Below are 8,733 nucleotides of genomic sequence, written 5' to 3'. Positions count from 1 at the left end.
TTTTTTCCTCTGGCTTCCTGGCTTGGGTCCACCTAGCATGCTTGGCTGCTTAGAAGGGACTGCCCCCTGGGTCTGGCTCCTCCGCTGCACTCACTAAGGTGCTATAGGGCAATGATGAATCTTAAAATTCTTTCATTAGCAGCCTGACAGAGACAGCTGAGCTCTTGTTTGGAGTCCAAGAGCCTAAAAACCCCTTTATTAAACAGTCTGCTTTTGAAAATGCCAATCCTATTTGCCAAGATATTCCTAAACACCACTATTCTAAGTCACTGGCAGAGTATGTCCACTTTTGCACAGGCATTGGAACAAGCCACGCCATCAGCTTGTGATGGCAATTAGCACTGCCCTTTAGAGGGCAAGCTTAAGTAACTCTCAAAAGACTTGCTTTAATTATAAACATCCTGGCTAGCTCAGTCGGTGGAGCATGAGACTCTAAATCCCAGCGTTGTGGGTTCGAGCCCCACATTGGTTTGGCAGCAGCCCTGAACTTCCCCCCAAAAGGGATGTCCTTTGTTATGGGTATATCTCCCCTCAAATCCAAGTAAGGTCTTGGAACCTATTATTCCGTGTCTGCTGCCCTAATTGTTAAAGGAAGAAAAATGTCCACGCAATATTTTGGCAAAGAACCAGATATTAGTAGCCAGTATTTACTTCATCCAAATGATACTTGGTAGGTTTGCCTTGATGGCTTCACCCCCTTCCCTTCAGCCAGTGCCTTTTCTGTGAAAAATTCTGATTTTTGCATTCTTACACAATTGGTTCCTTGATTGATTTATTATCATTCAGAAGAGGTTTTTTTTTTTTTTTTTCATTTGTGGGATCAGTCCACTGATTCCTTCCCTACACTGGTCCACCAGCTATGAGAACTCCTAATTGTCATCACCATTTCAGTCCTCCTAGGCTTTGGTGCCATGGGTGTGGGGACTGGCATCTCCTCATATGCTCTCTCCAAGTCTAGCTATCAAGAACTCAGTGTCACCATTGATAAAGACGTGCAGCGTCTCCAACAAGGCATTGACGACCTCTCTGATTCCCCCTCCTCCTTAGCTGAAGTTGTCCTCCAAAATCACAGAGGACTTGATTTATTCATTTTTACAGCAGGGAGGGATGTGTGCAGCTCTTAAGGAAGAATGCTGCTTTTATGTAAACAATACAGGAATGGTCAAAGAAGGCATGAGAAAAGTGAGAGAAGGACTAGAGAAAAGACACACACACACACACACACACACACACACAGAGAGAGAGAGAGAGAGAGAGAGAGAGAGAGAGAGAGAGAGAGAGAGAGATGAGAGTTGGTATAAAAATTAGTTTTCAACCTCTCCGTGATTGTCAACCCTACTTCCTTCCATTTTGGGACCATTAGTTGGATTGTTTTTCCTTATTTCTTTTGGTCCCTGCCCTTTAACAGACTTAACAACTTTGTGAAATGTCAGATAGATGATTTGGCAGCAAAACCTATCCAGGTACATTTTCATAAGTTAGCTATGGAGCACCAAGAGATTCGAAACAAGGTTGATATTCCCTCCAGGGTGGTCCTAAAACTAATCTCCACCCAACCTAATTAAGGGGAACTTCTGCCCCAGGACCATGTAGAGAGGGGACACTCAGAACCCCCTCTGACTGGCAAACTAAGTTCTTGCTTGGGCTGCGAGGCAAAGCACTGCAAGGGAATATAAAGCAAAAACTAAAAAATATTTTTCTGGGTTCCCTGAGGGACAAGCCTGACTGCACATGGTTTGATGTCCAAACTATCCCCTCTCCAGGAAAAAGACATCAGGACAGGTATGGCCCTCATGCCTCATTGGACAACATCAGAAGGACTGGAGCCATTACAAGTTCCCCTTTAGTCACTGGAGGTCAGGCCTCTATCTTTGCCTTAACAAAGACTAAAATCACCGTGGTCCTTCTATACTAAGAAAATGGAGGAGATGTTGGGAGTGACCTTGTTTGAACATTAACTGCCTTAAGTGCTTGCTGGCATAAAGTCTTGGCCTCTGTGGGAAAGTACTAGCCCAGCTGAGTACAAATAGACATAGATCCTCAAGTCAGAGGAGAACAAATAGCTATAAATCTTGTGGATAGGTGCCTAATAACTGATTCTGTTCTGGTCTTCCTGCTGAACTCTTTAGCTAGTTAATATCCTGTTCCTGGGAACAGGTGCATTACCCAGAGACAAAGCGACCCCCCATCTACCCTATTCCTGCTCCTATGAGTATATAACCTGTGTGGGGGAAAAATAAAAATTTTGTCAGCTTGATCATCAGACTTGCTGTATGTTTTTTGTGTTTCTTGTTCCCCCATTCTCTTCCAGGTGGCCCCTCAAGTCCCTGTTTGACTGTCCCATGGGTCGGGACAGTGTTTGCTCTTTCCTTCTTAGGTACCTCAAGCTTCCTCACTACCAGTACCCTGTCCTTGTCAACGATTGCTTGAATGCCACTATCTACTTCTTGAAGAACCTGGGCACCTTTGGGGTGGTTCTCTGTGAAGACAGTATTGGAGGAGTGGCTGTGTCCCCTGTCACCCAGGCCTTAACCAGCAATCCTGTGTCTACCTCGAATCCAGGCTCAAGCCTTGATTTATCCAGTTGTAAATTTAATCAATTTTAAGTTACCATCCTATCAGCAGCACAAAAATGTGCCATTACTTACCAAAGACTTAATGTTTACATGTATTTTTAGATATCTGACCATTGACCTCTCTTGGACAGATGCCATGTTGACAGGTGCAATTGTACCTTTGGACAAATGGAAGAAGGAAATGTCTCAACTATGACAACATCTCCAGAAGGTTCTGGAGGCAAGATACACAACTGGAGGTTCTTGGATTTCAATGAGGCTGCCTATTTAGAAACCAAACATGTTTGGAGTTTAGAAATTTCACCTCTTCTAGCAGATGAGAAGATCATTGCTCAGCTTCCTGAGACATTCCTGGTGAGCTGTGAGAATGACATCCTCCGGGATGATGCCTTGTTCTTTAAGAAGTGCTTAGATGACCAGGGGATCCCTGTGAGCTGGTACCATGTAGAAGATGGCTTTCATGGATGCCTTTTTTTCTTTGATAAGAAGTGTTTCTTTTTCCCCTGCTCCATGTAAGTTGCAAATGCTTTCATAAGTTACATAAAAGACATTTGATAGTAAGCGTTGACTTTCAGTGGAGTGGGTCAAGGAGTGGGTCCTATGCTTTGGCTGGGACCTTTGCTTAGGTATGTGTTTTAGGGAGATGATAAGATGGAGCCATCTATAATCCAGGAGGGAATGAGAATGTGGCAACAAAGAAATCTTGGTTTCCTGCTCAAGAAATTCCAACCTCTGTTCCCTCCTGTACCACTAATACAATGTGCTGCATCCAGCCTCACTCTACTATGTTTATTAGGTAAAATAAATGCTATGGTAATAAAAAGTGCCCTTGAAAATTGTGAAGATTTATTGATGTCTATACAGAATAAATGCAGTACAGTAGCACTGTCACTGGTGAATCCTTACTTATAATAAAAAGACATTGCTTGGGCCTCATCCCTGGTGAAAAAACAGTCACATTTTTGCTCCTGAAGGCAAGGTCACTTGTCACAGCGCCACTCATATTGCTTCTATCTATTCTAAGAAGTGATTTTCAATGAAACTCTCCTTCTCTTGGATCAGCTCTCTCAACTCTGAGAATGATGTGATGAGTTCCTGTTAGTGCTCGGAATCCTTGAAGATGAAGGCTAGATTTGTCACAGTCAATTGGATTGGGATCATGGGAACACAACTAGGCATGATTATTTGTGAGTGATATGTCAGTGGTTTGGATGGAAAGAGGTGACATTATTTCCCTTCTGTGTAACAGAAGCAATGCAAATGTAGTAGGTTAATACAGAACATGTTCAATATGTCATGAGTTTCATTGTTCAGGTGATTTGAGTTCTTAGATTACAGTACCATAGGGATACTATCAAGTCATTGAGATGTCATCCCTTCTTTATTTTTTCTGGGAAGGTTCTTTAGCCATGTTCTCTGGATGCAAGGCAGAATGAAATCTTTTTGGTATTATACTGCTACCAGTTTTTGTTTGCTATTTACCAAATGCCTCCCAACCCCCAACTTTCCCATTAACACTCAGTGCCTTTCCTTGTAAGCTTCTCCAAATGGTTGTGTCTTTTCTATTGATGTAGTTCTTCCCACAAGCCTGAATCTCTTAAAGACTACATCCTCAGAATAGAGCCAACGCCTGTCAACGAGATCTCAAATCATGAATCTGTGTTGACTGTTCTACATGTAAACTATATTATTCTGCTTCTAAAACCAAATATTTTCTACTAGACACTTGGTACAAGCCTTCACTATCATATAAATACTGCATTCTGCAGGATTCTATAAACAGCTCTGCAGAGAATTAAGGAATTGTTCTAGTCTAAATGCTTACTGGTGTATTTTGCTTTTGGGGCAGTTTGGGTGTTTTTGTTCTTGAGAACCTAATGGATAGGCAGTGAGGCACAAGGGATGCCTATGTGACTGTGTGTTCTATAGAATTCAGAAAAGCATGCAAAACTTGGCTAAACATTTAGCATTAGACATTTATATAGAATACTCTGGCTTGCAAGTCGCCATTATATTCTTTCTTTTTTTTTTCTTTCATTCCCAAATGCTGCCTCCTCCCATCCCCTCAGAGAGTACTTCCTCTCACCCTTCCTCTTCTCTTCTGAGAGGGTGAGGCTCTCCTTGAGTATCTCCCACATGGAGATTGAGCTGTTCATTTGATCCATATGTGCCTTGGGCCTCTGTCCAGCCTCTATGTGTATCTTTGGTTGGTGGCTCAGTCTCTGAGAGATCCCAGGGGTCCAGATTAGTTGACTCTATTGATCTTCTTGTGGAGTTTCTATCCACTTCAGGGTCTTCAATCCTTCCTCCAGTGCTTTGATAAGAGTCTCTGACCTCCATGCAATGTTTGGCTGTGGGTATATGCATTTGTTTCTGTCAGTTGCTGGGTAGAGCCTCTCAGAGGACAGTTATAGTAGGCTCATGTCTGCAAGCATAACAGTATCATTAATTGTGTCAGGGATAGGTGCTTGCCCATGGGATGGATTTTGAGTTCAGGTGGTTATTGGTTGGCAGTTTCTTCAGTTTCTCCTTCATCTTTGTGACTGCATTTCTTTTAGACAGGACAAATATTGAGTTGAAAGTTTTGTTGATGAGTTTGTGTCCATATACATCCACTGGGTGTCCTGCCTGGCTATAGGAGGTGACCTCTTCAGGTTCCGTGTCCCTACAGTTAGGTATCTTGGCTAAGGCCACCCAAATTGACTCCTAGGAGCCTCCCCTACTCCAGGTCTCTGGGACTTCCTGGACACCCCTCTCCAACCCCAGCAGCTGAAGAGTTCCACTCACTCTCTTGGATATTTGGCCCTCTCCCCTGTCTCTCCAAACACCATATCCTGAGCTTCCCCTTCCCTTCCCCATTACCCTTTCCATCCAATTTCCTTCCTGTCTTTGCCTCCTATGACTATTTTATTCCCCCTTCTAAGTGAGATTAAAACATCCTTGCTTGCATTTTCCTTTTTGTTAAACTTCTTTGTGTCTGTGGGCTGTATCATGGGGATTCTATACTTTTTGATAAGTGTACAAAAATCTGGCTTTTTGAAATAAACTTGTCTCATTCTTGCTGAGAACTCTCCAGGTTTCTCTGGTTCCTTTCCAGTGACCATATCAGGAGATCCAAATTTGATAAGTAAATTCTGGTGCTTAAAGGTGAAGTGCAAACAGGGACCCAAAATACTGGAATTTAAGAAAAGTTGAGGTGATGATGCATGCAGGGTATAATATAGTAGGGGAGCAATTAATTGGAGGTAAAAGTGAAGCAAATAGAGTCAAAGGAACAACATTTGTTTGTCGACGTTCTGTAAACTTTTTGAAGGCAGAATAAGTTAAAGTGGAATGTCATCAATTGATGAAATTTCCAGAGATTATTGGCAAACTTTAGTCTTCTTTTCCTGAAGAGGGATCTTTGGATCCTAGAAATCATTCTTGGTTAGGGAAAGCTATTCAGGGTACAGTAGACCCAAGAGGGTCAGAAAGTATTCTCAGTGGTGCCTTTTGGCTTTGGAAAGAAATAAAAATGTAATTGACAAAAGTGCTATAACTCATTGAAAGTATACATGGCCAAGAAAAATGATTAGCACTTGGAATAGAAAAAGAAAAGAACCTAAAGATATATTATCTAGTATCTCTCTGTGTGATGAAGTTGATTGTCTTCTTCCTTCTTTTGCTTATTTCACTCCTCCACTTTTCTGCTTCACTTCTTTCCACTTAACCTCTACAGTTTCTAATAACAAGGAGGTTTCTTGTTCCCTGATTATAGAATAAATTTCTTTTAAGCTATGATACAAGTCTCCTATGCAAAAATCTCTGTATTGAGCCTGGGAGATGGGAGGGACATAAAAGGATTTTCTTTTCCTTGTAAGAGAAATGTCCACCATAATAACCCATCATATAATCATATAATTTAGGACTCTTAAAAATCTCAAGCAGGCTTGTGATCAATATGGGTTGACTGATCCTTTTACATTGTTTTTCCTTGATTCTATTCTGAAGATGTTTTTGGTCCTTCTGATTGGAAAACATTAGCAAAAATTTGTCTTATTGGGAATGAATTTTTACTGTGGAAGACTGATTATTCAAGAAGATATCAAGACTAACCTAACAGAAATCAGCAAAATAATGACTATAACTTTTGAGGTGGTAGCAGGAGAAGGCATGTATAGTGATGCTCAACAGTAGATTATTTATACTTCTAAGGTTTATGAAGAAATTCTTTGGCTCTGTTGTATACCAGCCCACGGCCTACTTGAACCGGGTACACCTGAGAGGCAGGCTAGGGCTGAAAAAGACTTAGATGGTGAGTGAGATTAATGGAGACCAAGACACGATTCTGTTCAAGGCCTGCCAGTTTACTAAGAGAGTGTGCTTACAAGGGGGAAGGCCCATCTCCTGCCAGTCCATTCTTGGTGTCTGAAGCCAGCCTGTAGGCAACATGCAGGATAGGATGTTCCTCAGGAATATATCAGGGGCCTCTCAGCAGGTAGCAGTGTCTTGGAGAGAGCAGTGACAGGTGACAGAACAATATAGCCATCTAGGTCGGAAAGCTCTTGGCCTCTTGGCATATACCTCTGTCTTAGATTGATATGGCTCCGAAATCTTGTTGCCTGTCATTGACTAACTGGCCCTCATAGCACACCTTATTCCCAAATCAGACCAAAGCCACAATATATATTGAACATGCTTCTTCATATTGATTAATTTCTGCCACCCATGCTTGCTGGAGGCAAGGCAGCATGCTTGCTGAAATCAGACTGTCAGGTGTTGACTGACCTGCTTGAAAAACAAACCCAAGATAGTGGAAAGCAACAGGATAAAAGCTTCTTTGTGGAAGCCCAGGTACTTTATTCAGTTGCAAATTAGCAATGATCAAGCTCAGGCTCTGGCCTCCTGGTGTGGGGGAGCTGGCTTTGAGAATTAGCAGAAAGGCCAGAGATTCTCTGGAAGTGGAGGCTGTGCTCCAAATTAACTTTGCTAGGTAATTAAGACTATTAGCTATCTTCAATAGGAATCTCTAATATTGGAATTATTACTAGACAAGTCCAAGATTGAGTTAGAATAACTGGTCACATTGAAGGAAAGAGAAGAATTATTATAACTCTTTCTTATGACTAATCTTCCTAAGTCAGATTCCACGGTCTTTAACGTTCTATGTCCCATAAGATTAAAAAGCTTGAAGCAATGCACCTTAGGCTTGTCCAATATGGGACAGAGGCAAGCAAAGGTGGGTCAAAACATATACCCAATTCAGCTTTCTTGTCACCACCATCAGGGCACTCAGTGAACTCACAGGTCAGCTTGTCCTTCTGACAGTTGTCATGCTTCTGCAGCATTCTGTGGAGAGAACCTAAGCTTTCCCCTTTCCCCAATGGGGTAGTGAAAGACCCACAACATGAGAACTCCCCCACATTCTGACTCAGGAGAGGCGACATCCCAAAATCACCCACAAGAAATGGTCTTGCTGCAAACTGCAAGAGGATTTTTATTCAAGAACGCTCTCAGGCCCACGGTCATACACCACGCAGGGGTAGAGGACCATGGTGCCCCGAGTAGCTGGATAAGGGGGTATTTAAAGGAAGAAACTACAACTCAAGGAAGTGGGGAGGGTGTTGTTGGAAGATACCGAAGATACTAGTTAAGAGTCACAAGGAAGTGCAAAGTCACAAGTGTCACAAGGAATACCTGGTAATTGTTCAGGTTATCTCTCAAGACAGTTTCTAAGAGCCCCATAACAATAGCACATTCTTTGAATGAACACTCTTTGAACCCAGGAAGCGGGTGGGTGGAGGAATGTCATTATCTGTTTTATGATTAGCATACCTTGGAGCATTGAGTCACAAAGGCCACATTCCCAAGCCTGGACCTAAAGGCCTAGAGTTTTGTTTTTACATTTTACTTTTTCATTCCCCACTTCTACTTGTTAGTAGTTCTAATCTTAGAACTAGACACTATCTTCTCCCTGACATACTTGATCCTTTAGGGCAAGTATGGTACTGTTGTCTGAAAACTAAAAGCATCACTGCACTAAATTTTGTTCTAATAAAGGCGACTTGCCTATTTAACACACATGGACCTATAATTAAAAGCAGAAGCAAAATCAAAAGGGGTCCCATAAAGGTAGAAAGTAGGGTGGTCAAGAGTACAAGATAAGGGCCTTTCCACC

General features: G+C 42.1%; 1 pseudogene; it reads left to right on the top strand.

Moving 5' to 3' along the window:
- Window positions 1-1,735: 1,735 nt before the first annotated feature.
- Window positions 1,736-8,733, top strand: part of LOC115030278 — a 13,073-nt pseudogene continuing 6,075 nt past the window's right edge.

This window comes from Mus caroli, unplaced genomic scaffold, assembly GCF_900094665.2.
Source record: "Mus caroli unplaced genomic scaffold, CAROLI_EIJ_v1.1 scaffold_17452_1, whole genome shotgun sequence".
Classification (NCBI taxonomy): domain Eukaryota; kingdom Metazoa; phylum Chordata; class Mammalia; order Rodentia; family Muridae; genus Mus; species Mus caroli.
This window is presented reverse-complemented; position numbering and strand designations above follow the sequence as displayed.